The sequence below is a fragment of the Oryctolagus cuniculus genome, chromosome 5, assembly GCF_964237555.1.
Source record: "Oryctolagus cuniculus chromosome 5, mOryCun1.1, whole genome shotgun sequence".
In the NCBI taxonomy this organism is placed as follows: Eukaryota; Metazoa; Chordata; class Mammalia; order Lagomorpha; family Leporidae; genus Oryctolagus; species Oryctolagus cuniculus.
This window is the reverse complement of record NC_091436.1, coordinates 20,196,146-20,219,129: the sequence shown is the minus strand read 5'-3', so window position 1 is coordinate 20,219,129 and position 22,984 is coordinate 20,196,146. Positions and strand designations below refer to the sequence as shown.

The window sequence follows — 22,984 nt, the reverse complement described above, 5'->3', positions numbered from 1 at the left end:
CACTTTATTGCAAAAGATAGGATTTCATTATTTTTTACAGCTGAATAGTATTCCTTAGTATATACATACCATATTTTCTTTATCCAGTCATCAGTTGATGGGCATCTGGGTAGATTCCATATCCTAGCTATTGTGAATTGAGTTGCAAACAATCATGGGGGTACAGATAACTTTCATATGCTAATTTAATTTCATATAGGCAAATTTACTATAGTGGAATAACTTGGTCATATGATAGATCTATTTTCAGATTTCTGAGGAATCAATCTCTGTGTTGTCTTCTACAATGGTTGTACTAGTTTACATTCCACTGGCAGTGTATTAGGATACCGTTTTCCCACATTGTTGCCATCATTTATTGTTTTTGATGTTTGGGTGGTAGCCATTCTGAGGTGAGGTGAGACCTCATTGTTTTTATTTGTATTTCCTTGACAGCTAGTGGTCTTAAGTATTTTTTAATGTGTCTGTTGGATATTTGAATTTCATCCTTTGAAAAATGTGTGTTCATGTCCTTTGTACATTTCTTAACTGGATCGTTAGACTTGTTGTAGAGTTTCTTAAGCTCTTTGTATATTCTGAATGCCAATCCCTTATCAGCTGCATAGTTTGTACATATTTTCTCCCAATCTGTCAGTTGCCTGTTCACTTTGTTGAGTATTTCCTTCATAGTGTAAAAGCTTCTTACTTGATGTAATCTCATTTGTCTTTGTTTTTATTTCCTGTACTTCTGAAATCTTTCCAAGAAGTCTTTACCTATGCTAAGGTCTTGCAGAGTTTCCCCAATGTTCTTCTCTAGCAATTTGATGATATCAGGTCATAGATTAGATCCTTAATCCATTTAGAGTTGACTTTTGTATAAGATGTATAATATGGGCCTTGTTTCATATTTCTGCATGTGCAGATCCGATTTTCCAGCACCATTTGTTGAAGAGACTGTCATTTCTCCAGGGATTGATTTTAGGTCATTTGTTGAAGTAGTTTGTTGCGGATGCATGGATTAATTTATGGGGCTTTTGATCCATTCTAATGGTCCACATGTCTATTTCTGTGCCAGTACCAGGCTGTTTTGATTATAACTGCCCTGTAGGCCAGTAACAGGCTGTTTTGATTACAGCTACCCTGTCGTGTGTCTTGAAATCTGGTATTATGAGGCCTCCTGCTTTGTTTTTACTATTTAAGATTGCTTTAGCTATTAATTTTAGCATTGTTTCTTTCTAGATCTGAGAATTTCTTTTTTCCATTTTTTGTGTCTTCTACTTGTTTAAGGTTTTGTAATTGTCATTGTAGAGATCTTTTTGTATCCTTGGTTAAATTTATTACTAGATATTTAAATATTTTATTGCTATTGTGTATGGTACTGATCTTACACGTTCTTTCTCAGCCATGGCATTGTCTATGTATACAAAGACTATTGATTTTTGTGTGCTGATTTTATATCCTACAACTTTACCAAAGTCTCTTATTAGTCCCAGTAGTCTCTTAGTGGAGTTTTTTGGTTTCATTATATATAGGATCATGTCATCTGCAAACAGGGAGAATTTGTTTTTCCCCTTTCTAATTTATATCCGTTTGGTTTCTTTTTCTTGTCTAATGTCTCTAGCTAAAGCTTTCATAACTATATGAAATACAAATGGTGTAAGTGGGCATCCTTGTCTGGCTTTGGTTCTTAGTGGAAATGCATATAACTTTTCCTCATTCAATATGATTATGACTGTGGATTTATCATCTATTGTCTTGATTGTGTTAAGGAATATTTCTTCTATATCCAATTTGATTAAGGATTTTTATCATGAATGGATGTTTTATTTTATCAAACTCCATATCTACTTCTATCAAGATAATCATATGATTTGTATTTTTCAATTTGTTAATGTGATATATCACATTTATTGATTTGCATATGCTGAACCATTGCTGTATCACAAGGATAAATCTCACTTGGTCCCGGTAGATGATCTTTCTGGTGTGTTGTTGGATTTGATTAGCTAGAATTTTTTTTGAGGATTTTCATATCTATGTTCATAAGAGATTCAGGTCTTCAGTTCTCTTTCTTTGTTGTATCTTTTTCTGGTTTTAGAATTATGATTATGATGGCCTCATAGAAGGTGTTTGAGAGGATTCCCTGCCTTTCAATTGTTTTGGACAGTTTGAAAGTAATTGGGATTAGTTCTTTAAAAGTTTGGTAGAATTCAGCAGTGAAGCCATCCAGTTTTGGGCATTTTTTTTTTTTGTTGGAAGGACTTTATTATTGATTCAATTTCTGTATTACTAGTCTATTTAGGTTTTCTATGTCTTCATGACTGAGTTTTGGTTGATTGTGTGTGTCTAGCAATCTATCAATTTTTTTTTGATTTTCCATTTTTTTGGCATATAATTATTTGCATTAATTCCTGATGATTTTTTTGGTGTCTGTGGTAGCCATTGTAACATCTCCTTTTTCATCTCTGATTTTATTAGTTTGGGTCTTCTTTTTTTGTTGTTGGGCCAATGGTATATCAATTTTGTTTATTTTTTCAGAAAAAAACAGCTCTTCATTTCAGCAACCTTTTGTATCAGTTTTTCATTTGATCCTCTTTTTCCCCATGATTCCATCCAATACCACATTATGTTTACATTGCCATGTCTCCTTAGGCTCCTGTGGACTGTGACACTTACCCAGACTTTTCTTGTCAGGAAATTTTGTAAAACTTCCTTCAACTGGGATCTGTGTGGTACTTTTTTCTCATTTGGGTAATGCAAATTAAAGATACACCATACCACCATACACATATTAGGATGGCTAAAATCCCAAATCCTGACATTATCAATTGTTGACAAGGATGTATAGAAATAGAAAATCTCATTTGTTACTTATAGGAGTGCAAAATGACACAGCCACTTCAGAAGACCCTTCAAAAGGACATAGTGGGGCCAGCACACTGTGGCATAGTAGTTAAAGCTGCTACCTGCACTGCTGGCATCCCATATGGGCCCTGGTTTGAGTTCTAGCTACTCTACTTCCAATCCAGCTCTCTGCTATGGCCTGAGAAACAGTAGAAGATGGCCCAAGTCTTTGGGCCCCTGAACCCATGTGGGAGACCTGGAAGATGCTCCTGGCTCCTGGCTTCTGAATGGTGCAGTTCCAGCCACTGCAGCCATTAAGGGGAGTGAACCAGTGGATGAAAGACCTCTCTCTCTGCCTCTGCCTCTATGTAACCCAACCTTTCAAACAAGTAAATAAATATTAAAAAGGTATATAGTAAGCAGTGTCTAACTATAAAATCCAGCAGTTGTGCTCCTGCATGTTGACCCAACTGAGCTAAAAAGTTAAGTACAAATGAATGCCACACAAATATTTATAGAAGCCTTGTTCACACTCATCCAAAACTGGAAGATGTCCTTCAAGAAGCAAACTATGGTGCATCTATACAATGGAATATTATGCAGGAATAAAAATGAATGAGTTATATGAAGGTAAGGGCAAATCTCAAAATGAAATCATTAACTGAAATAAAGTAGACTGAGGAGAGCATGAACAGTACACTTCCAATTGTAAGAATTTGGGGAAAATATAAAACAGAGACGGAAAATAAACCAATGGTTGTCAGGTGTTGACAGTCCCTGAAGTAAAGGGGATAAAGTTGATTTGGTGAAGGATAGGGATGGGATTTTAAGGCAGTATCACAATTTTGCACTATATTGCTCATGATACTAAGCATTTGTAGAAACCATAGAACTCCATAGCACAAAGTGTGACTCAAAGTTTGCAAAACAAGAATCATTTCAGTGGTTGAGGAATGTCAGGATGGAATGCTGTATGATGAAGGACTGTATTGAAAATCAATGAAATAGGCCGGCGCCGTGGCTCACTAGGCTAATCCTCTGCCTAGCGGCGCCAGCACACCGGGTTCTAGTCCCGGTCGGGGCGCCGGATTCTGTCCCGGTTGCCCTCTTCCAGGCCAGCTCTCTGCTGTGGCCAGGGAGTGCAGTGGAGGATGGCCCAGGTGCTTGGGCCCTGCACCCCATGGGAGACCAGGAAAAGCACCTGGCTCCTGGCTCCTGCCATCGGATCAGCGCGGTACACCGGCCGTAGCGCGCCGGCTGCGGCGGCCATTGGAGGGTGAACCAACGGCAAAGGAAGACCTTTCTCTCTGTCTCTCTCTCTCTCACTGTCCACTCTGCCTGTCAAAAAAAAAAAAAAAAAAAAAAGAAAAAGAAAAAGAAAAAAAAAGAAAATCAATGAAATAACTTCAAATTGAGGATCTATGTGACTTTGGAAATTAATAGGGACTGTCAGACTAAATGCAAATGGAACTGCACATGAGCATTGTATGCTACTTGATAAAAGGCTACCAGTTTTGAAAACACTATATTTATAATCTAAAATAGAACAACTGATCAAATGAATAGTGAGTAGTGGGAGTCATATTTTCTCCTGTCGAAGTAAAAGTTTACAAACAAGCAAGAGTAGAAATTTAGAGTGATTGGGGCCAGTGCTGTGGCACAGTAGGTAAAGCCACTGCCTGTGGCGCTGGTTCGAGTCCCAGATGCTCCACTTCTGATCCAGCTCCCTATTAATGTGCTTGGGAAAGCTGCAGAAGATGGCACAAGTACTTGGTTCCCTGAACAAACGTGGAAAACCGAGAGGAAACTCTTGGCTTCTGGCTTCAGACTGGCCCATTTCTGACTGTTGCAGCCGTTTTGGAGGTGAACCAGAGGATGGAGGACCTCTCTTTCTGTCATTCATTCTCTCTATAACTCTGCCTTTCAAGTAAGTAGATAAATCTTAAAGGAAAAAAAATTAGAGTGATCTCTTTGATAATGGGTTAGAATTTCAGACTTTTCTTATGAACTTGTGTTTATCTTAATGTGGATACTTATAGCTATATAGAGAGGGGAAATATTTATACACATTCATATACTATTTCCTTGTTTTGTCAATAGTAAGAATCCAGAAGTAACTGCACTAATGGCTATAAGCACATCTCATGCCTAGATCTTGGTTTGTAACTCCATTCTCTAACAAAAAGAACCAGGTATCATGAGAAATAGAAGATTCTAGGCCTGGGGCAGGAAATAAACATGGTGAGCCTATAGCACTTTGTAGTGCCATAAGTATGGGAATGCTGAAAAAAAGGAAAATATCATCATCAAAAAAAAAAATATAACACCAGTACTGGGATAAATCAAATGGACATGAGAGCCAAACAGAAGTGCTCCCAATGGGCAAAACTGAAATGATTTGAGTAAGAAAGTCAAGCAGTCTTTCACTATAATAACTCGAAGTATAAAATAAATATCTACAAGTACATACTGTCCTAAATAAGTAAATAAATAAATTGTGGAAAAATAGATAGATCTCCAATGCAGCAAACTTCAAAGAACTTATTAGATAATGTACTCGCCTCAGAACTGTCAAGATCATCATAAATGAGGGAAGTCTTAGCAACTGCCACGGTCAAAAGTGGCCTTCGGAGACATGATGTAATGTATTGGATGGGCTCCTAGAACAGCAAAAGCACATTAACTAAAAATCCAGGAAATCTGAATAATATATTGGCTTTAGTTAATTAAAATAAGTGTATGTACATGCATGAGAGTGCCTAAAATGGAATTAAAGGGTAAGTCTATTATGGTACACAGATTTTTGAAATCCATGAAGATGTGGTATCTTCAAAAAGTTCATCGAAAATGCTTATTATGAAGAAAATCTGTATCAAGTTTTTTGCACCAAAATAGCTTATTTTTTAATTCTGTTTTTACATGAATTTTTGAAATGCTTTTTTATACATGTTTGTACATGTGTGTGTGTGTGTGTGTGTGTGCAAACACTCATACAGCAAATCTCCATGGCTCATTCACTCTCTCTCTCTCTCTCTCTTTTTCAACAACTGGAGTCTTCTATTGCCAGGACAGAAAATAGTGGAAAGTGTAAATAAATACACACTTATATATGTATTTGGATTGTTTTCATTTATTTTTATTCCTTTTGGCAATGATGTTGTGCAAAGTTGACTGTATTTGTATGGGTCTATGTTTGAGCTCTCAGTTTTGCTCCATTGTCTGTTTTGCCAATACCACAGAGTCTTGGTTACTTTACAGTAAGTCTTGAAGTTGGAATGTGCATATCCCCAACTTTCTCCTTCTTCCTCTTCCTCTTCTCCTTTTCCTCCTCCTCTTCCTCAGACTCCTTCTCCTCCTGTTCCTCCTCCTCCTTTAATATTTTATTGGCTACTCTAATCCATTTGTTCTTGCATATCACTTATAGAATCAATGTGAAGATATATATGAAATAGCTTCCTGGCCGGCGCCACGGCTCAATAGTCTAATCCTCCACCTGCGATGCCGACACCCCGGGTTCTAGTCCCGGTGGGGGCGCCGGATTCTGTCCCGGTTGCCCCTCTTCCAGGCCAGCTCTCTGCTGTGGCCAGGGAGTGCAGTGGAGGATGGCCCAAGTGCTTGGGCCCTGCATCCCATGGGAGACCAGGATAAGTACCTGGCTCCTGCCATCGGATCAGCGCGGTGCGCCGGCCACGGCGGCCATTGGAGGGTGAACCAATGGCAAAGGAAGACCTTTCTCTCTGTCTCTCTCTCTCACTGTCCACTCTGCCTGTAAAAAAAAAATAATAAAATAAAATAAAATAAATAGCTTCCTGGTCATTGTTTCTTTCTTCAATTATTATATTTACCTCTCCACACTTGTTGACTCTTCCAACAACTCTTAAAGATTTGCCTCCCCCATGAGGATATTCATCCTTACAATACTGAGCAGTTGAAACACTGTTAGGAAAAGTGTATGTTGCCTTCCAAGGTATTTTCTTTCCTTCTATTTTCTTCATTTACATATTTAAGTACTGACATTTCAGAAATTAAAAAAAAAATTGACAGACACTTACAAATTATATGTTTATGGGATACAATGGGAAGTTTCAAACAAATGTTTCCTTTTGTGAATAGTGCATAATATAATGCATAAACTTGGATCTTTAAATATTTAAATACTGTTGTGTTTCTTTGATAAACATCACACTGTGCAGTGGTTCTAACACCTACTCTCAGGATTGCTGGGAAAGTTAAATTAGAGTTGATAAGATCTAAATATGTTTCAGGCTTTAGAAATATTAAATAAATAGTATTTATTCTTATCGTTGTCCTGTTTTCTCATTTAAAAAGATATTGTGCAGAATTTAAGATCACATAGCAGACTGTTGTAAGTCACATCATTTCTTTGTTGTTTAGCATTATACGCTTTAAAGCAAAATACTGCATTGCATTAAAAGCCCTACTATCATACAAATGCATTAAATTCCACCCTAGGATACATTATGCATTTGAAATGTTGAAGTTAATGGGTTCAATAAAATATTAAGTCATTATTAAATGTATAACTTGGATACTACGTTGACATATACAGAAGGTGTTCAAGAAGTTCATGGAAAATGTGTATTATGAAAAAACTATGCATGGACTTCAAATTTGTTGTGCCAAAGCAAACATATTTTAAGTCAGTTTTCCAAAACTTTTTGAAATACTCTCATGCTTTAAAATATGATAATGTTATGAGTATTTAGAACTTCAGTAGATTTCTCCATTGAATCTTTGATAATGCAAATTCATGTGTAGTGTTCATGCAGATAAGACAAAATAGAAAACTTTAATGCCCATGAGCTACAAAATAATATATCAAAAACAGATTTGTAAGATTTCTTCAGTATTGTTAAGTATTGTAGATTGGAAATAGTCACCCTTCAACATGTCTTTCTTGGCCTCACTTGATATTTGAATTTGTGATGTCACTAACCTTGAATGCAGCCAGGGCAGTGAAGTGGGAAAGTGAATGGTTAGAAACCCTTTTCAGTGAGTCAAGTCTCTACGTGGAGGGGAACCACTAGCAAATGGTTATAAACTGAGTCATAAAAATATATTTATTAAACTCCAGAAATTTTTAAAACATGACTAATACATATTGCATATCACATTATTTTATTTTTTAATGATATCCGTTAAGGATTTTTGTCCAAGTAATTTTTTAAAAGGGTTTCATTTATTTTTTTGAAAGTCAGAAATGCAGAGAGAGAGAGAAATCTGCTAGTTCACACCCTAGATGGCCGCAGTGGCCAGGGCTGGGCCAGACTGAAACTAGGAGCTTGGAGTTTTTTCTGGGTCTCCCACATGGTGCAGGGGCCCTAGTACTTGGGCCATCATCCACTGCTTTCCCAGGCCATCTTCACCAGGAAGCTGGATTGGAAGTGGAGCAGTCGGGCCTTAAACCTGCATCCATATGGGATTCAGGCATTGCAGACGGAGGCTTAATCTTCTATGCCGCAGCGCTGCCCCCCCAGGTAATTATTTGAAACAACACTTTTAGTGGCTGAAAGTTGAGTTTTAGAAACCTAATGAGTTATTAGTATTTTTAAATTGCACAAGTAATGGTAATAGTCCTCCCAATCAAACTGAGTAATGTATATAAGATATTGGGGGAGAATTACAATATATATGTAAAATAGATGTGTTTTTATAGCAAATACCTTTGTCTTCAGAAAATGAAAGAAAAATATTCTAAAAAAATCCTTACTCAGTTGATCTAAAATTTATATTATTAACAAAAATGTAAAAAGATACCTATTACTAAACATTTTATCAGTTGATTTGAATATTAAATTTTATTGAATGACATGTGGTTGATTATGTCTATTAAAACTGAGATTAAAGAAAGATACTCCTACTTTATCATAATTGTTAGCACTTTTCTACCCTGTATATAATACTCTTTTAGAAAGCATCTAAAATTGAAGCTTTATATGGTAATAAGTATTGGTATTGCCCATGTGGCACATCATGATTAAAACTGCTGACAAACCAAATAGTGCAGGGCAAATAAATGTTTTAATTTTACAGAATCCTAATTTTATCACTATTAAGTCTCTTAAGTGACTTTACTTATTTAACAGCTATATTTTGAGTTCCTTCTACTTGTTTCTGGCAGTCTGCTTGGTATATGTTTGCAAAAACAAGTACATCAAGGAGTCCACAATCCAAATAAAAATAAAAACAGAAATCCAAAAGCCTACACTGGGAGTGATGATGGAGATAAGCAGAGGAACAAACTCTAGAACACTGCACAAGGTCCCTGGCCCTGATCAGGTGTTTGCTATGTAGTACTAGTGTGGAGAGAGAGGAGCAGAAAGGTTAGTGAGGCTGACCTCCAACAGGATCTGGTGTGGATTTCGGTGTCTGTGTTTGAAGCAGCTGTTTTCAGACATTGAACAATTGGTAGCTCAGGGCTGTAATCCCTGAGAAAAGAAAAATCCCACAGTCACCTTTGGGTTTTGACCTGTTCTTAAACAGCATCACAGACAAGTGGAGTCCCAAAACAAAGAAGCTTATGGTATTGGCAATAGAACAGATAAACAAATTAATAGAACAAAATGGAGACTATGGAATTAGACATACTGTGCATTCACTTAATTTTTGCAAGGTAACAAGTTCAATGAAGAGAGGAAATTTTTATGAAGAATTCGAGCTCATATTTTTTGACATAACAAGAAGTTTGGTAGTGCCCAGTTACTAACATTGGTGTCTTTATTGTTTTCTTCACGGCTCTACATTTTCCTTCATGGTTGCAGAATGGTTGCTACTGCTGCAGCCATTGCACCTGCATGCAAAGCAGAAAGGGGAAGAAGGTCTGATTCAAGCTGTGTCTATCTCCATTTATTAGGAACTTCCTGGCTTTCCTAGAAATCCCCCAGCAGATTCTTGAAAGGAAAATTTTCATCAATGGTTCTGGCAAAAGTAGATATGCATATGAGAAAAAAAGAACTATGACCCCAAAGCTCATAGTGTACATCAGAATTAATTTTGAGATGAATAGGCTCAAACATAAAAGCTATAACTACAAGACTTCTAGGAGAAAACAAAGGAGACCATGTTCATGATCTTGGGAATTATGAAGATTTCCTAGGACATTGAATCACCAATCATCACAGAAAAAAATTGATAAATTGGATTTTTATGAAAATTGAATCCTTCTGTTCCTTCAGAGACACAATTAAGAAATGAATAGGCAAGACTCATACTGGGAGAAAAAGTTTACAATACATATGTTTGCCAAGGGACTTGTTATAAATAACTGCACAAAGACAAAAATGCCTGATTTTAAAAACACAATAAAACTGGGCAAAATACTTGAACAAAAGGGAAATATACAAATGGCCAGTAATTGCACAGAAAAGTGCTCAATATTATTGGTCATCAAAGAAATACAAAATAAAACCAAATGAATTCCCATGTGAAAACACTCCACTGGCTAAAATTAAAAAGACTAACAGCACCAAATGTTGGCAGAGATGTGAAACAACTGGAGCTCTGATTAATTGCCCATGGAAGTGAAAATGGTACAGCCAGTTTACAAAACAGTTTGATAGCTTCTTATGAAGTTCACCAGGCATCTACTCTGTGACTAACTCCATGTCTAGGTATGAAAAGAAGACAGGAGAACCTATGTCCACAAAAGAGTTCTTCAAGAATCTCATCATAGCCTACACTTAAAAGCGATGTCCATCAAAGAGAGTACACAAATGGCGGTGTATTCATACAAGAAAATACTGTCGACAGCAACGAAAGGGAATTAAAACACGTGCAGTACCAAGCACCTCAAAAAGTTGCAGAGTGAAAGAGATCAGATACAAAAGTGAACCTGCCGCAGGGTTCCATGTATAGAAAGTTGTGCAGCACACACGATGGCTGAGATTTTATAGCTATCACATGAGTGCTGCCTTGTGGGAGGGGAGACATCATTTGACTGGAAATGGCGTGAAGGAATTTTCTGGTATTGCCTGTAACTTGACTGGGCATGTATTACACATTTTTGCACATTACATATGTATTACACATGTATTACACAAAAGTAGCATTTACTAAAACTTATCAATCTGTACACTAAAGATCTGTATTTTTCACTGTATATAAATGACACCTCAATTTAAAAATCAGCAAATATTGACCAATAGACATATTCTTTTCTCTATAGAATCTAAGACTTTGCTCTTCTTTCCTTGTGTGTATATAGGATTGTGTTTCGTACCTTCATATATATATATCATATTGAGTAAATTAGCATATGAATCGTTATGTAGCCTGCATATATTTCCTAACTGATGCTCGTGTACACCTTTAACGTTTTTCTAGAAAACTCAGTCATTTAGAAGCTCTTGCCATTCCACTTGCAAAAACATGTAACACATTCTGTCACCCCTGTCCTTGCTGTGTTTGGCCGTCATCTTTGCTTTTCACCTGAACAACATATTCACCTCCTTTCCGAAGTCCCTGGCTCTGGTCAGTTCTTTCCATCTGCATTCCTTCATGCCAGGGACTTACCTTTCTAAAATCCTGCTGTACTACTCATTTGATCAGAACTCTTCAACAGTTCCCATTGTCTACATGTCCCTGCCTTGTGGCACAGAGTGACATATAAGTGAAGGTACTCTGAAAATGTGCTAGACAGCATTTTTTGTGTATAATCTCCTGCAATCTTGGGAGGAGCCCCATGACATGAGTTCAGTCACTCACCTGTACTGTGTGGCTGAGACAGTCAACAGGTATATTAAGCAGCTTGCCCAAAGACAACACAATGAGGAAATCAGGGTGTAGACCAGTGCGGTTGGACTCCAGAACTCAATACATAGCTGTCCCACACAGGCTTTTCTTCTTAGTCTGTCTCCAGCCTTTGAGACCCAAGCTTGTTTTCTGCAGGGGCCTACCAGCCACATACAGCTTCTCTGTGTTCTTTGCCACTCCATGCTTTAACTCTGCAGCTCTCTGAAAAGCACCTGTTCCTTCGCCCTTGTAGGCCCTTCATCATTCAAGCTCTCACTGACGTGCCTTTTGCTTAGTAAATTTCTTTCTGGTCTCATCCAAGTGGAGGTTGCCCGTAGTTCCACCCAACATAGCATGTTGGCCATAGGTCCATTCGCTTTCAATGTTACAGGTGTCTGTATACAGTCATTTGCCACAGGATGACATTTTGGTCAACAGTGGATGAATGGGCGGATGGATGACATATCCCACAGTGGTCCTGTAAGATCTTATCACCTAGTGATGTTGCAGATATCTCAATGGTAGTGAGCATACCCAGTGATGTTTGTGCCTTGAAGAAATTGCCTAAAGACGCATTTCTCAGGAAGAAACCCTGTTGTTAAGCAGAACATGAGTGCATTTCTTCCCCCCAAACCCCCTTCCCGGAGATGCTCCAGAACAGACTGCCTGCCCCATCTTCACTTTTTCCTAGTCCTCAGCACAAAGAAGGGTCACAATTAATCGTTTGTTTACTAAATGAATGTTTTACTGCCAGAAAACCTAGCACCAAAATTTTCTCTAATTTTTGTCTCCCACTGTAAATTATACCAGACAATAACAAAATTGTTTAAAGCTCAATGAAGAAAAACTCAAAAGTCAAAAACTCTAAAAGAAAACAGGGAGGATATGTTGTTTCTTGGGCTGACACCATGAGGCTTCTCTTTAATGGCACCAGAGTATGTTGGAGTTTTTTAGAGCTAAAAATGATTGGCTGAGATATTAAACTGCCTTGCCAGCTGTTCAGAAAATGAATTGCTCCCAGCATATAAATAACTACTGTTATGTCGCTATAAAATGCTAGACCTTGAATGGCATATTTGATTAGAGTGAAATGAAAAAGAAAGAATTGTCATAAACAGGAAGCTGAGATTAAAAAGATATATTCACTAACTACCTATGGTGAGTTAAAACAGTGTTTCCTGGAGTGAAGTTAAAAAATTAAACAAAAGCTTGCAATCTTAAAGGTTTGAAAACATAGGTCTTTATGGAGTCTGACCATACTCGGGGCAATCCCTTACTTTTAAGCCCGTCAAATGGACTTTATCATGAAAGAGAGGCAGCTGCAGAGAATTAAACCATTTTTAGCCCAAGTATATCACTGTAACATCTTCAATATTTACTTCTGTGATATTTACTAAAAGGATTGCTCTCGTGTTTCTGGTGATAGTAAATAGTGACCAGAGGCATCAAATATGAACAGTGACCACTTGTAATGCCTTTCTGCAGGCATAGAATCTTCTGCTTCCATTATACATATTGGCAGGAGGTGTCTTTTTCAGTATCACCCACTGCCCCACCTGACCTCAGCTGTGTTTACATACAACTGATGTCACTCATTCTATTCGGGATGTTATGTTGTAGTCATGGAAAGCCGCTTCTTTTATTGAAGTGGCAACAATTAACTGGACTGAATAGTCCTAATATAGAGGAAGTTAGCCAATAATAATGAGAGTGGCAAGGAGAAAAAGAGAAAAAAGTATTGAAATCAATGTGTTGTTTCAAGCCAGCAAGACTGTGTTGAACATTGAACTTCTGTTTCCCAGCACTACATTAAATTCTGAAGACATTCTGATGAAAATATGGGAGCCTGCTTTCAATAAATTCAGCAAGATAGAATCAAAGCTGCTATGCATCAGAACTAAGGAAGGGTATTGACTGAACTCTAGAATCTTCTTTTTATTATTATGTGACAGGAAAGTATACACACACTTACAGAGAGGGGAGGCAGGAGAGAGAGGGAGAGGGAGGAAGAGAGGGAGAGAGGGAGAGAGATTGAGGACCCATCTGCTGCTTTACTTCCCAAAAGCCTGTGTGTCATGGCCAGAGCTGGCCTCCCAGTTTGCATTAGCTGGAAGCTAGAATCAGGCATGGAGCCAAGACTCAAACCCAGGTACTCTGGTGTTGGGTACAGGATTCTTAATGAGCATCTTAGCTACCAAATCAAAAGCTCACCCCCCAATAACAACTCCTAGGAATTTCTTACCAGGCACAGTACAAACAGAACAAAATTAAAGAAAAGTGCTGAAGGAATAACTCACAATTCACTGATATACAGGATTGAATCGCACCATCAGTGGGAGTAAATAACAGAGCTAAGGTAACAAATTTATTTAAGTTCTGAAATTCAAGAGCAAAGGCATGGCCTGCAGTACTGCTGGGCAATAACTCACTCGTGATTAGTTTAATCCTTATGATTTGCTGCATCAGGGGCAGTGTCAGGCTTTGCCTGGGGATCACAGCAAGCAGGAAACGTTCCATGTGGCAGGGGTTGGACAGTGATCAAGGGGAGGAACCAGGAAGAGCCACAGGTGGTGCATGGTGTGGAGCCCAGACTAGAAGACAGTTCACAGAAGGTGGTGACACATGTGTCCCGCCCAGGCCTCTCAGTCTTCTAGGGGATGCTGGAGAATCAATGGGGTGTAATTATGCTAATGAGACATGCTTTGGCAAGACTGATCATCTGTGCTGCTAGATTGACATTGGGGATACCAAGGGAAATCCACTCCAGTGTAGGAGTGGAGCCCAGGCATCCACAAACTGCTCTTTATTCATTCATGAGACAACTAAAAATGCTCGCTTGCTCTCTCTTTCTCCCTCTCTCCCTCCCTCCCCCCACTCATTGTGATTCATTTGCAACCACTTCAAGTCATATCCTTTGAAGCCCACCACTCTTTGTACCTGTCAGAGTGAGCATATTGAGAGGTATCCATTGCCTAAGTTGCAACATGCTATTGCTGGTATTATGTGCTTGTTGTTACTCATTGCCCTGTCCCTAGAACCTACTCCTGCTTCCTTGTAGGGCTAAACCCTCCCTGCTGCCCCTGCTCTGCCAAATCCAGACGTCCAGCACATCATGCATCCTTACCTCTCTCACTTACCTAGATCTTTGTTAGTTGTTGACTTCTGGCCCAGTTCTCCTTTTTCCCATGTTTCTTTGCTGTTGGTTCTTCTTGTACCTCTCACCATGACCAATCTTTGCAATCCTTCCTTCCCAAGCACCATGCGATCCTCACAGCACTCTTGAGTGCAATGAACAGAATTATGACATCTCTTCTCCTCCTATGTTGACATCTTAGCCCTAATATGATAGGGTGTTTGGGAGGTGGTGGCATTTACATGAGGTCGCCAGGGTGGGACCCTTGAGGTGTGGTTAGTGCCCGTATAGCCAACACTCCTCTTTCTCTATGCCATCTGCATTGCAGGAAGTGACTGGTCACCATTTCCCAGCCACCTTGAATGTTTTCTGGAATAGGGGGCTTTTCTCCCAACAGCCCCCCAGATGGGAGGCCAGCCTACCTGTTAGCAACAACCTGAGTAAGACAGGGCAGTTGCCTGTGAGGTAGCAATCCCCCACCTGCAGGGGGCTGGCCACTCACCAACAGTGCTTGTTAGCTCACTCGTGCACTCTGTGGCCTCTGGGAGATGGGCTTAGCTGCCATGTCTCTAAAAGGAGGAGGACATTATATTTCCAAGGTATCTTCAGAATTAACTGCATCTCTAGGATTGGGTCTGTTAGGAAATTGTCCTGTTTAAAGCAGAGCTTTAAGCAAAATTTCAGCTGTTGTATTTTCCCATTTATAAAAAATGAATTGACGATCTTTTTTGAATTGAATCATCGTAGTCCTTTAAATGTTATTTCATCAGCTGTATATGAAACTCATTTATCACTGGTTTGGTGCATCGGTTTGAAGACAGAACCACAGTTTGGGGGACATGCAAACGGTAGCCATGAAAAAATATTCTACCTCCTTCTAGAATGCCTAAACGGAAGCCTGATTTGCTCACATTAAGCAGTTCATTTGGAAGCAGTGGAGAATTCCATCAGATGATTTTCTTCTATAGTTACAAATAGATAGAAATGAAGTTTATGATGTTAAGACTTACTTTAACGCTCTTGGATTGAATGTAAAGTGAGTTATGACACAAAATAGAATTTAACATCTTATAGTAAAGCAGACATTTATTATCCGAACTGCTGATCTGTCCTGGAGACCTGTGGTTTTTTTTTTTTTCCCTGTCATTTGTCAAAATGAGGTTTTCATTTTATTTCTTCTGTATATGAGCACATTATTTTCTCTGTGTTCATTCCTCTGGAGTAGATGGTATTTCCACAATCTAACAGTGTCTGAGATCTTATCCAGAAAGTCAGTCTTAAAGTATATTTTAAATCTTCAGCTGCTGTAGCCTGGGTACGGTGTCTCCATCCCCTCCCCAGGTTTAGCCCAGGGGCCACTGAACAGACGAACCACACAAAACTCTACCCTGAGGTCTTAGGAACTCATGGGTAAAGGATTTATCTAAAAAGATAAAGGATTCAGAGATATAGGCCAGCAGTGTGGTATAGTGGATCAACCTATCACATATAATACTGGCATTCCATATCCGAGCACCAGTTCAAGTCCCAGCTGCTCTGCTTAAGATCCAGCTTCCTGCTGACATGCCTGGGAAGGCAGCAGAAGATGGCCCAAATGCTGGGACTCTTGCCACCCATGTGGGAGACCTGTATGGAGTTCTAGGCTCCTGGCTTTGGCCTGGTGCAGCCCTAAGCATTGAGCCATTTAGAGAATGAATGAGTGGATAGGTCTCTCTCTCTCTCTCCCTCTGCCCCTCCCTCTCTGTAACTCTTTCTTTCAAATAAATACATCTTTGGGGGGAGCAGGAATTCAGAGAGAGAGAGAGAGAGAGCAAGCAATGCAGGATAGCAGCCACCATGGCCTTGCAAGAAAAGTCCCCCAACAATTTCTGATAGTTGGAAGAAGTTGAAGGAGGATGTGGTCCAGTCACTGGGCTCTAGAAGTTGACAAAGGCATGGCACTTACAAGGCAGACAGGGAGGATCAGCGGATCTCTAAGAACAATGTATGAAAACTGAATATACAGCCTAAAAAGAGAATGTCGGCCTAAATACCTAGGTGCTCCCCCTTTAGTATGATTTGTAACCAAAATCAATATGAATGGAGTTACTCATTCTGATGGAGTAGTGGACCCAAGACCCATATCAGTGCTAGCACAATGGCAGAACTCATAGAGCATCAGTCTTCCTATAAGAGTTGTGCTGCTTACTGACATCTAAAGAAGCTATGAGGCTCCCTTGGCCACGTGAAGGACTAATCAGAAAGGAAAACCACTCCCCCCTCCATTGGATTTAAGCTGTCTTCATTTTCCACAGTAGTAAATTTTCTAGACACAGCTTTGTAGACCTCAAAGTGCTGGCAAGGAAGCTCTCATTCCAAGGCAATTTATCTTAAGATTCTGTAAGTGATACTAATTTTTTGTCCATTTGAAATATCCAAGTTGTGCTATAACAAATCACCCTGTCAAACATAATCACTGTCCACGTAGTTGAACTTCTCCAATCAAGAAAATATATTTAAGTTGATTCCTATCATAACTAGTGGAACACAGCCAACTGAACTGTGAAAAGACATATCACACCATCACCTTGGAGCTAATGACCTGACCTGGAGCCTCTGCCTTCTCCTCCTCCCTCTTCCCCACCCTCCAGCTTGGGGAGGCTCCTTACAGAAGATGTGAAAGCTACAGGTGGCATCCCGTGGGACTCCTGTCAGGTGTGTGGGGGTGCTTTGTGTGCACCCTGGTTTCTTATTGTTATTCTTAAATGATGCCCTCTCCAAGCCATCGTCCTCTCCCCTTCTGCCCTCCCACCCTTGGTGGAAGCATGGATTTTAACTCCTCTGCTCCCCTCTGAAGATGACCCTCAGTGAGGAATTCAGGGCTTTCCCTGTGTCTTTCTCTCCCACCTTTATCTAAAGGTGCTGCTTTTTCCTCTCTCCTCAAGCCACTTTTGGTACCATCACCATGCCACATTTCCATGATACTTCCTTGTTTTGGTCAGAAGCCATCATTACAATTGGAAATTGTCTGTGACTTACCTCATTTAGTTTTGGAACCACATTCACCCACTGTCTCCCACCCTGAAAAATGAATGCAGGGACCTCGGTCTTGCCACCCTCTGCTGTCCTCATTGGCTGATGCGTTCTTTTAGCTCAGGATTTGATATGGTGAAAGAACCAGCAACAGGGTCGCTTGGAACTGCCAGCTCTGCAAGTGGAGGTTAAACCTGGGGAAAGGCCACCTGTGGACACTGTGAAACCACAAGATCTCTGAACTGCTCTCTTTTCCTGTAATTGCTTTTACCTTTGAAAAATTGAAGACCTTTTAAACAAGGCTCTCCCTGGGTCATCCTTGCAGTCAATTGGGTCTAGTCTGGAATCTGATAGTGGGAACAAAGAGAACATTCTCTCTGCGTACTTTGGTTTCAATGCTGCTGCTCCACAAGGTCGTCCATAGACATTGAGAGTAAACAAGGTGTGGGAGGCAGATCCTTGGGGTAGGGGGGACTTGACTTCCTGGCACGCAGCTGCACTTTCTCACTTTCCTTTCAGGACCCCTAAATGCTGAAATAAGAGCAAGTCATAATGCTCTAAAGAATTTTCTTAAATTTAGTATTTGTGTAAGACTACCTTTGGAAGCAGCAGCTTTCAACTCTGAGAAGCAATTGGTATTTCCATCCATCTTTTATGGGGGGAAAGCTCTAGTTCTAAGGATTTAACATCCTATAAGAAAAGTGTACTTAACAGTATTCCATAAATAGCCTTGTTATTATCAGATCATTGCCCGATTTTCATATAATCTTAAAAGTGTGCCTGATATTAAAGGATTCACAGAATTGATGCATTATTGAATGGAATAATAGAAAATTAAATGTGGAGAAGTGTTATTCAGTTCTTCTAATCGCATTTGGTTATGGAGATGTTGGGTTCACCATTGGTTTTGGATTTAGATTATCAGAAATAATTTTATAACACCCTAAGTCTGTCTCAGAGTTTCTTCACTCGGGCATTTCTGATATTTGGAGCTGGATCACTGTTTGTGGTGGGGGCTGTCCTGTGCTTTGTAGCAACATCTCTGGCCTGTATACTAGGCACTACTTCCTCAGCTATAACAGCTAAAATCTCTCTAGACATCACCAAATGTTCCCTTGGGGCAAAATCCCTTCCACTTCCAGTGAAACCCACTCATCTGTGTATTTATGGTTCCTAGCAGTGTCTAGCTCTAGTATTTCCTTGAGAAATATCAATGAATGGCTAAATGGAAAGTGGAAATCAGTGTCTCTGTGTACATTCATCCCTCAGGACAAGGGGACTTGCTTCTAGGACCTTCTGCAGATACTGAAATCTGGGGATGCTCAGGTCCCTTATAAAATAACAGGCATTGTCTTTGCATATAGCCTATATACATCCTCCTGCAAATTTCAAATCATCTCTACATTACTTATAATTCCTAATACAATGTAAATAATATGTAAATACTATGTAAGTGCTTCTTATACTATATTGTTGAGGGGGAAGTGAGAAAAGAAAAACTCTGTACCTGACCAGGATAGACTCAAATTTTCTTCTGAATACAACCATGGCTGGTTGTATCTGTGGGTCTAGAGTCTGTGACAAGGGAGGATTGATGGTAGCATTGTTTTTGGTATCTGATGTGTTTAAATATATATGTGTGATTTTCTTTAAAAAGAAAAGTGCTATGATATGTATTTTTAGAAGAGCTTTCACTAAGATAATCTTAACAAAATTACTCATTTCATTTGTCTTCATTAGGCACAGTCGTATGATACATTTGTATTGTATAGATGCATTCCTATAATTAGTAGAGGAATTAGTGTCAGTATTTTTGCCATTCCTTCCCATGGCATGTTGTTCTGAGGATGCCACAAATATGGTTCTATTAAAGGGATAGCATGTGTGTCTCAGAAAGACTGGTGAAAGTATAGTGTGGTCCTTTTAGCACAAACTGGGGCACAGGAGTCTCATCCAGGAGCAGGTTGGATGAGCTGTGCTGTTGGCTTTGCACTACCTCTTTGGGACAGAAATGATAGTGAGATGGTCTGAGTATATCCAAGGGAAAGTGAGACAGAAAACAGACAGGGGAGGGAAGCCAGGGAGGAAATGAAGCAAAGTGAAGTATTTCTCCTCACCAGACTAACATTTGTTTTATTTTTAATTTAATTTTTATTTATTTAAAAGGCAGAGAGACACAGATAGACAGACACAAGATCTTCCATCAGCTGATTCACTCCCCAAATGCCTGCAACAGCAGGGTTGGGTCAGGCCAAAGCCAAGAACTGGGAACTCAATCCAGGTCTCCCAGATGGATTGCAGAGACACAAGTTCTTGACCACCACCTGCTGCCTTCCAGGGTGCACATTAGCAGGAGCAGTACTAGATTCCAACCAAGGCACTCTAAGATGGGATGTGAGCATCTTAATTGCTGCACCAAATGGCCACTTCAAAGCTAACACTTTCATCTTGGCCTTTTAAGAAATGCAAATAGACAGCCATTAATATGGTGAATCCTAGTATAACTAACATGTTGGTTTTACTGATAACAGCACCGCGCAATGTTCTGAGAACTCTACTGGATTTACTCATTTAATCCTGAAAATAAGGGCTCAAGGAATGCATATTGTCCCCAATTTGCATACAATAAAAACTGTGCCACAGAGAGGTTAATTAATGCCATTCATAAATCAAATAAGTCTCTGTCCCAGAGAGGGTATTGTGTGTTCATATGAGTGTATGACATTCTCCTTGATCTTAAGGAGTGGTGTCCATGCGGTAGAGGAGATCATTCAAACAGACCAAGTACTAAGTCAGAACACATGAAATGCCATAAAAGAAGAGATAATGGGCAGTATGGTGCATACTGTGCAACAGTGGGTGGATTATTTACCTTCTCATCTTGAAAATGAAATAGTGATTCTACCTACCTGTGGGGTTGTTGGCATACAATAATTGCTTCATTAATATAGAAGCTGAGTAATATTAGAATGAAAGATTATTCCAATTTGGGCATTCCAGAGGGATCATGGAAGTAATATTTTAAGTGAAGTTTGAAGGAGTGAAAACTCTGAACCATCTGGAAACTAGGGAAACCCATTCTTATTGGAGGAAATAATATAAACCCAAGTATAGTATGTGAAAGCTCAGCAAATTAAAAAATATATATAGCTTATTTGTAGCATGAAAGAGACTAGCAGAGAAATACGTGAAAAGGTAGATGATTTGGGGGCCGCATCATTGCATTAGTCTCAGGCTAAGGACTTTGGAACCCTGCACTGGACAGCATGGAAAACCAGAGAGTTGAACATAAGGTAACAGTGTTTTGGGAAGATGTGTCTGCTGCTGGTATGGATGGTGGATGCGAGTGGAGGAGAGTGATTTCCAGGGACACAGTGAGAAGACAGTGGCTCTGGAGTCCACAGAGGGGGCTGATGGAGCTAACAGTCCTGGGAGTGACAGAGAAAGGGGATGTGAGGGCCATTGGCTGGTAGAGTAAGTGGAAGAGGGAGTTGATTCAATACAAAGGTGGTCAGAGATGAAATTTAAAAGCTGAGATTGAGTTTCTGCAAGGATTGTGTGTCATTGATGAAGATCCAGCAAACTCACAAATAGGCTTCAGGGATTGCTCACAAGTTTCCCTGGCCATTGTGAGTTAGAGGTGGTATCTTTCAGGATGCACAGCAAAGGAGTATCCTTTCCTGGACAGAAATCTGAGCTAGGGATGTTAATCCAGAGCTCCAGATACAGTGGTGGGAGCTGGAGAAAGAGTGAGGGTTGTCCTTTCCATGGACAGAGGAGAGTAGAGGCTGAAGAGACTCAATAGGGAAGTAGGGGGAAGAACAAGAACTGAGGGAGAGTCTGAGGAGCCCAGGACAGAGGGTATCTCCAGAAAGTGCCATGGTAATGGGTCTAGATACTGAGAGGCTTGGGAGTACCAGGGGGACTACTTGTGGACTGACAGTGGTAATGTTTTTCTTAGGGATGTCTGTCTGTTGGAGTAGGAAATCCTGTGGACAGAAAAACATGAACTTGGAAGGGGAGGCCTCAAAGTTTGTAGGGAATAGGGGCAGCAGATTCACACACACATTTTAGTAACTTCAATGTCAAGGGGGATGAGTCTTTGAAAATTGTGTGTGTGTCTGTGTGTGCATTCCAGTGAATGCAGGTGTGCACAGGTGTGTATGTGAGCATGTGCCTTTGTGTCTAAGGGAATGTGTGTGTGGTAAGCTGGCGTCAGGAGCAGGAGCTGGGAATTGAACCTAGGGACTCTGATATGGGACATGGGCATCTTAACCAGAGAATTAACCACTAGGCCAAACACCCATCATGAAAGATTATTTTTTGATAGGAGAAAGCATCGGGCTCTTATTTAATGGTACTATATGCCAAGGATATGAATAGCAAGTAAACCGATGCTGGTAAACTATTGAACGTTTCCATTCAAAGTCCTCTTTGTTTTTATTCCCCTCGTCAATATTGGTCTCCAGTTACCTATTAATATAATTGTCTTCACACTACGGGTAATTAACATTGGCACCAGAACAGTATTGTTATTATATTAGCACCATTGAAAATTAATGATTAAAACTTTAAGACTGACACAAGCAACCCAGGAGACAAGACACCTTCTTTATCCTTTAATATGAATATAGTTCCAACTGCCATGTTTTTCTGCTTATATTAAAGTCAGGATGTGGACCTTATACAAGATGCAGGTAGATAGAGAAAAAAGGATGGAGAAATCTATGTGAGCAGAGAATGTGTTTCCCTGCAGGTTCTCTGTAATTTCTTTAACTTTCTGCAAGTTGTTTGCTTACTCACCATGTCTTCTCCTAAGTGCATTTGTTCTGTTCAAACTCAAGTAGAATTGAAGCCATCATATTGGCTGGCCATCACTGGAATATTTTCAACTACTGAGTTGGGAAATTGTAGTAAAGCCCATTTCTCAAGTTGTCTGTGTGTTTTGCCTCTGAAAATGTAAGCGCTAGGGTAGGCATTGGACCAAGCAGTTAAGATGCAGGTTGGGAACCTCACATCCCATTTCAGACTGTCTGTATCTGAGTCCCAGCTCTGCTTCAGATTCCAGCTTCCTGCTGATGTGTGCTCTGAGAGGCAGCAAGTGAAGGCTCAAGCAGTCGACTTCTAGACACCTATATGGGAGACCTTGATTGAGCTTCTGGCTCCCGGCCTTGGCCCCAGCCAAGCCCTAGACGTTATGGGCATGTAGGGGAATGAACCAGCAGAGAGGAGCACCCTCTCTACTGCTCTCCCTTTTTCCTCCCT

The 22,984-nt window shown here is 39.9% G+C and overlaps 1 protein-coding gene and 1 long non-coding RNA gene across 2 annotated transcripts in view; both read left to right on the top strand.

Moving 5' to 3' along the window:
- Nucleotides 1–22,984, top strand: part of SAMD5 (sterile alpha motif domain containing 5) — a 477,984-nt gene that overhangs the window by 290,565 nt on the left and 164,435 nt on the right. The gene's annotated exons all lie outside the window — the stretch shown is intronic.
- Nucleotides 1,964–22,984, top strand: part of LOC127493124 (uncharacterized) — a 78,658-nt gene continuing 57,637 nt past the window's right edge. The window contains exon 1 of the long non-coding RNA XR_011388461.1: nt 1,964–22,984. This exon is cut by the window's right edge and continues 14,403 nt beyond it. This is a non-coding gene — a long non-coding RNA (uncharacterized lncRNA).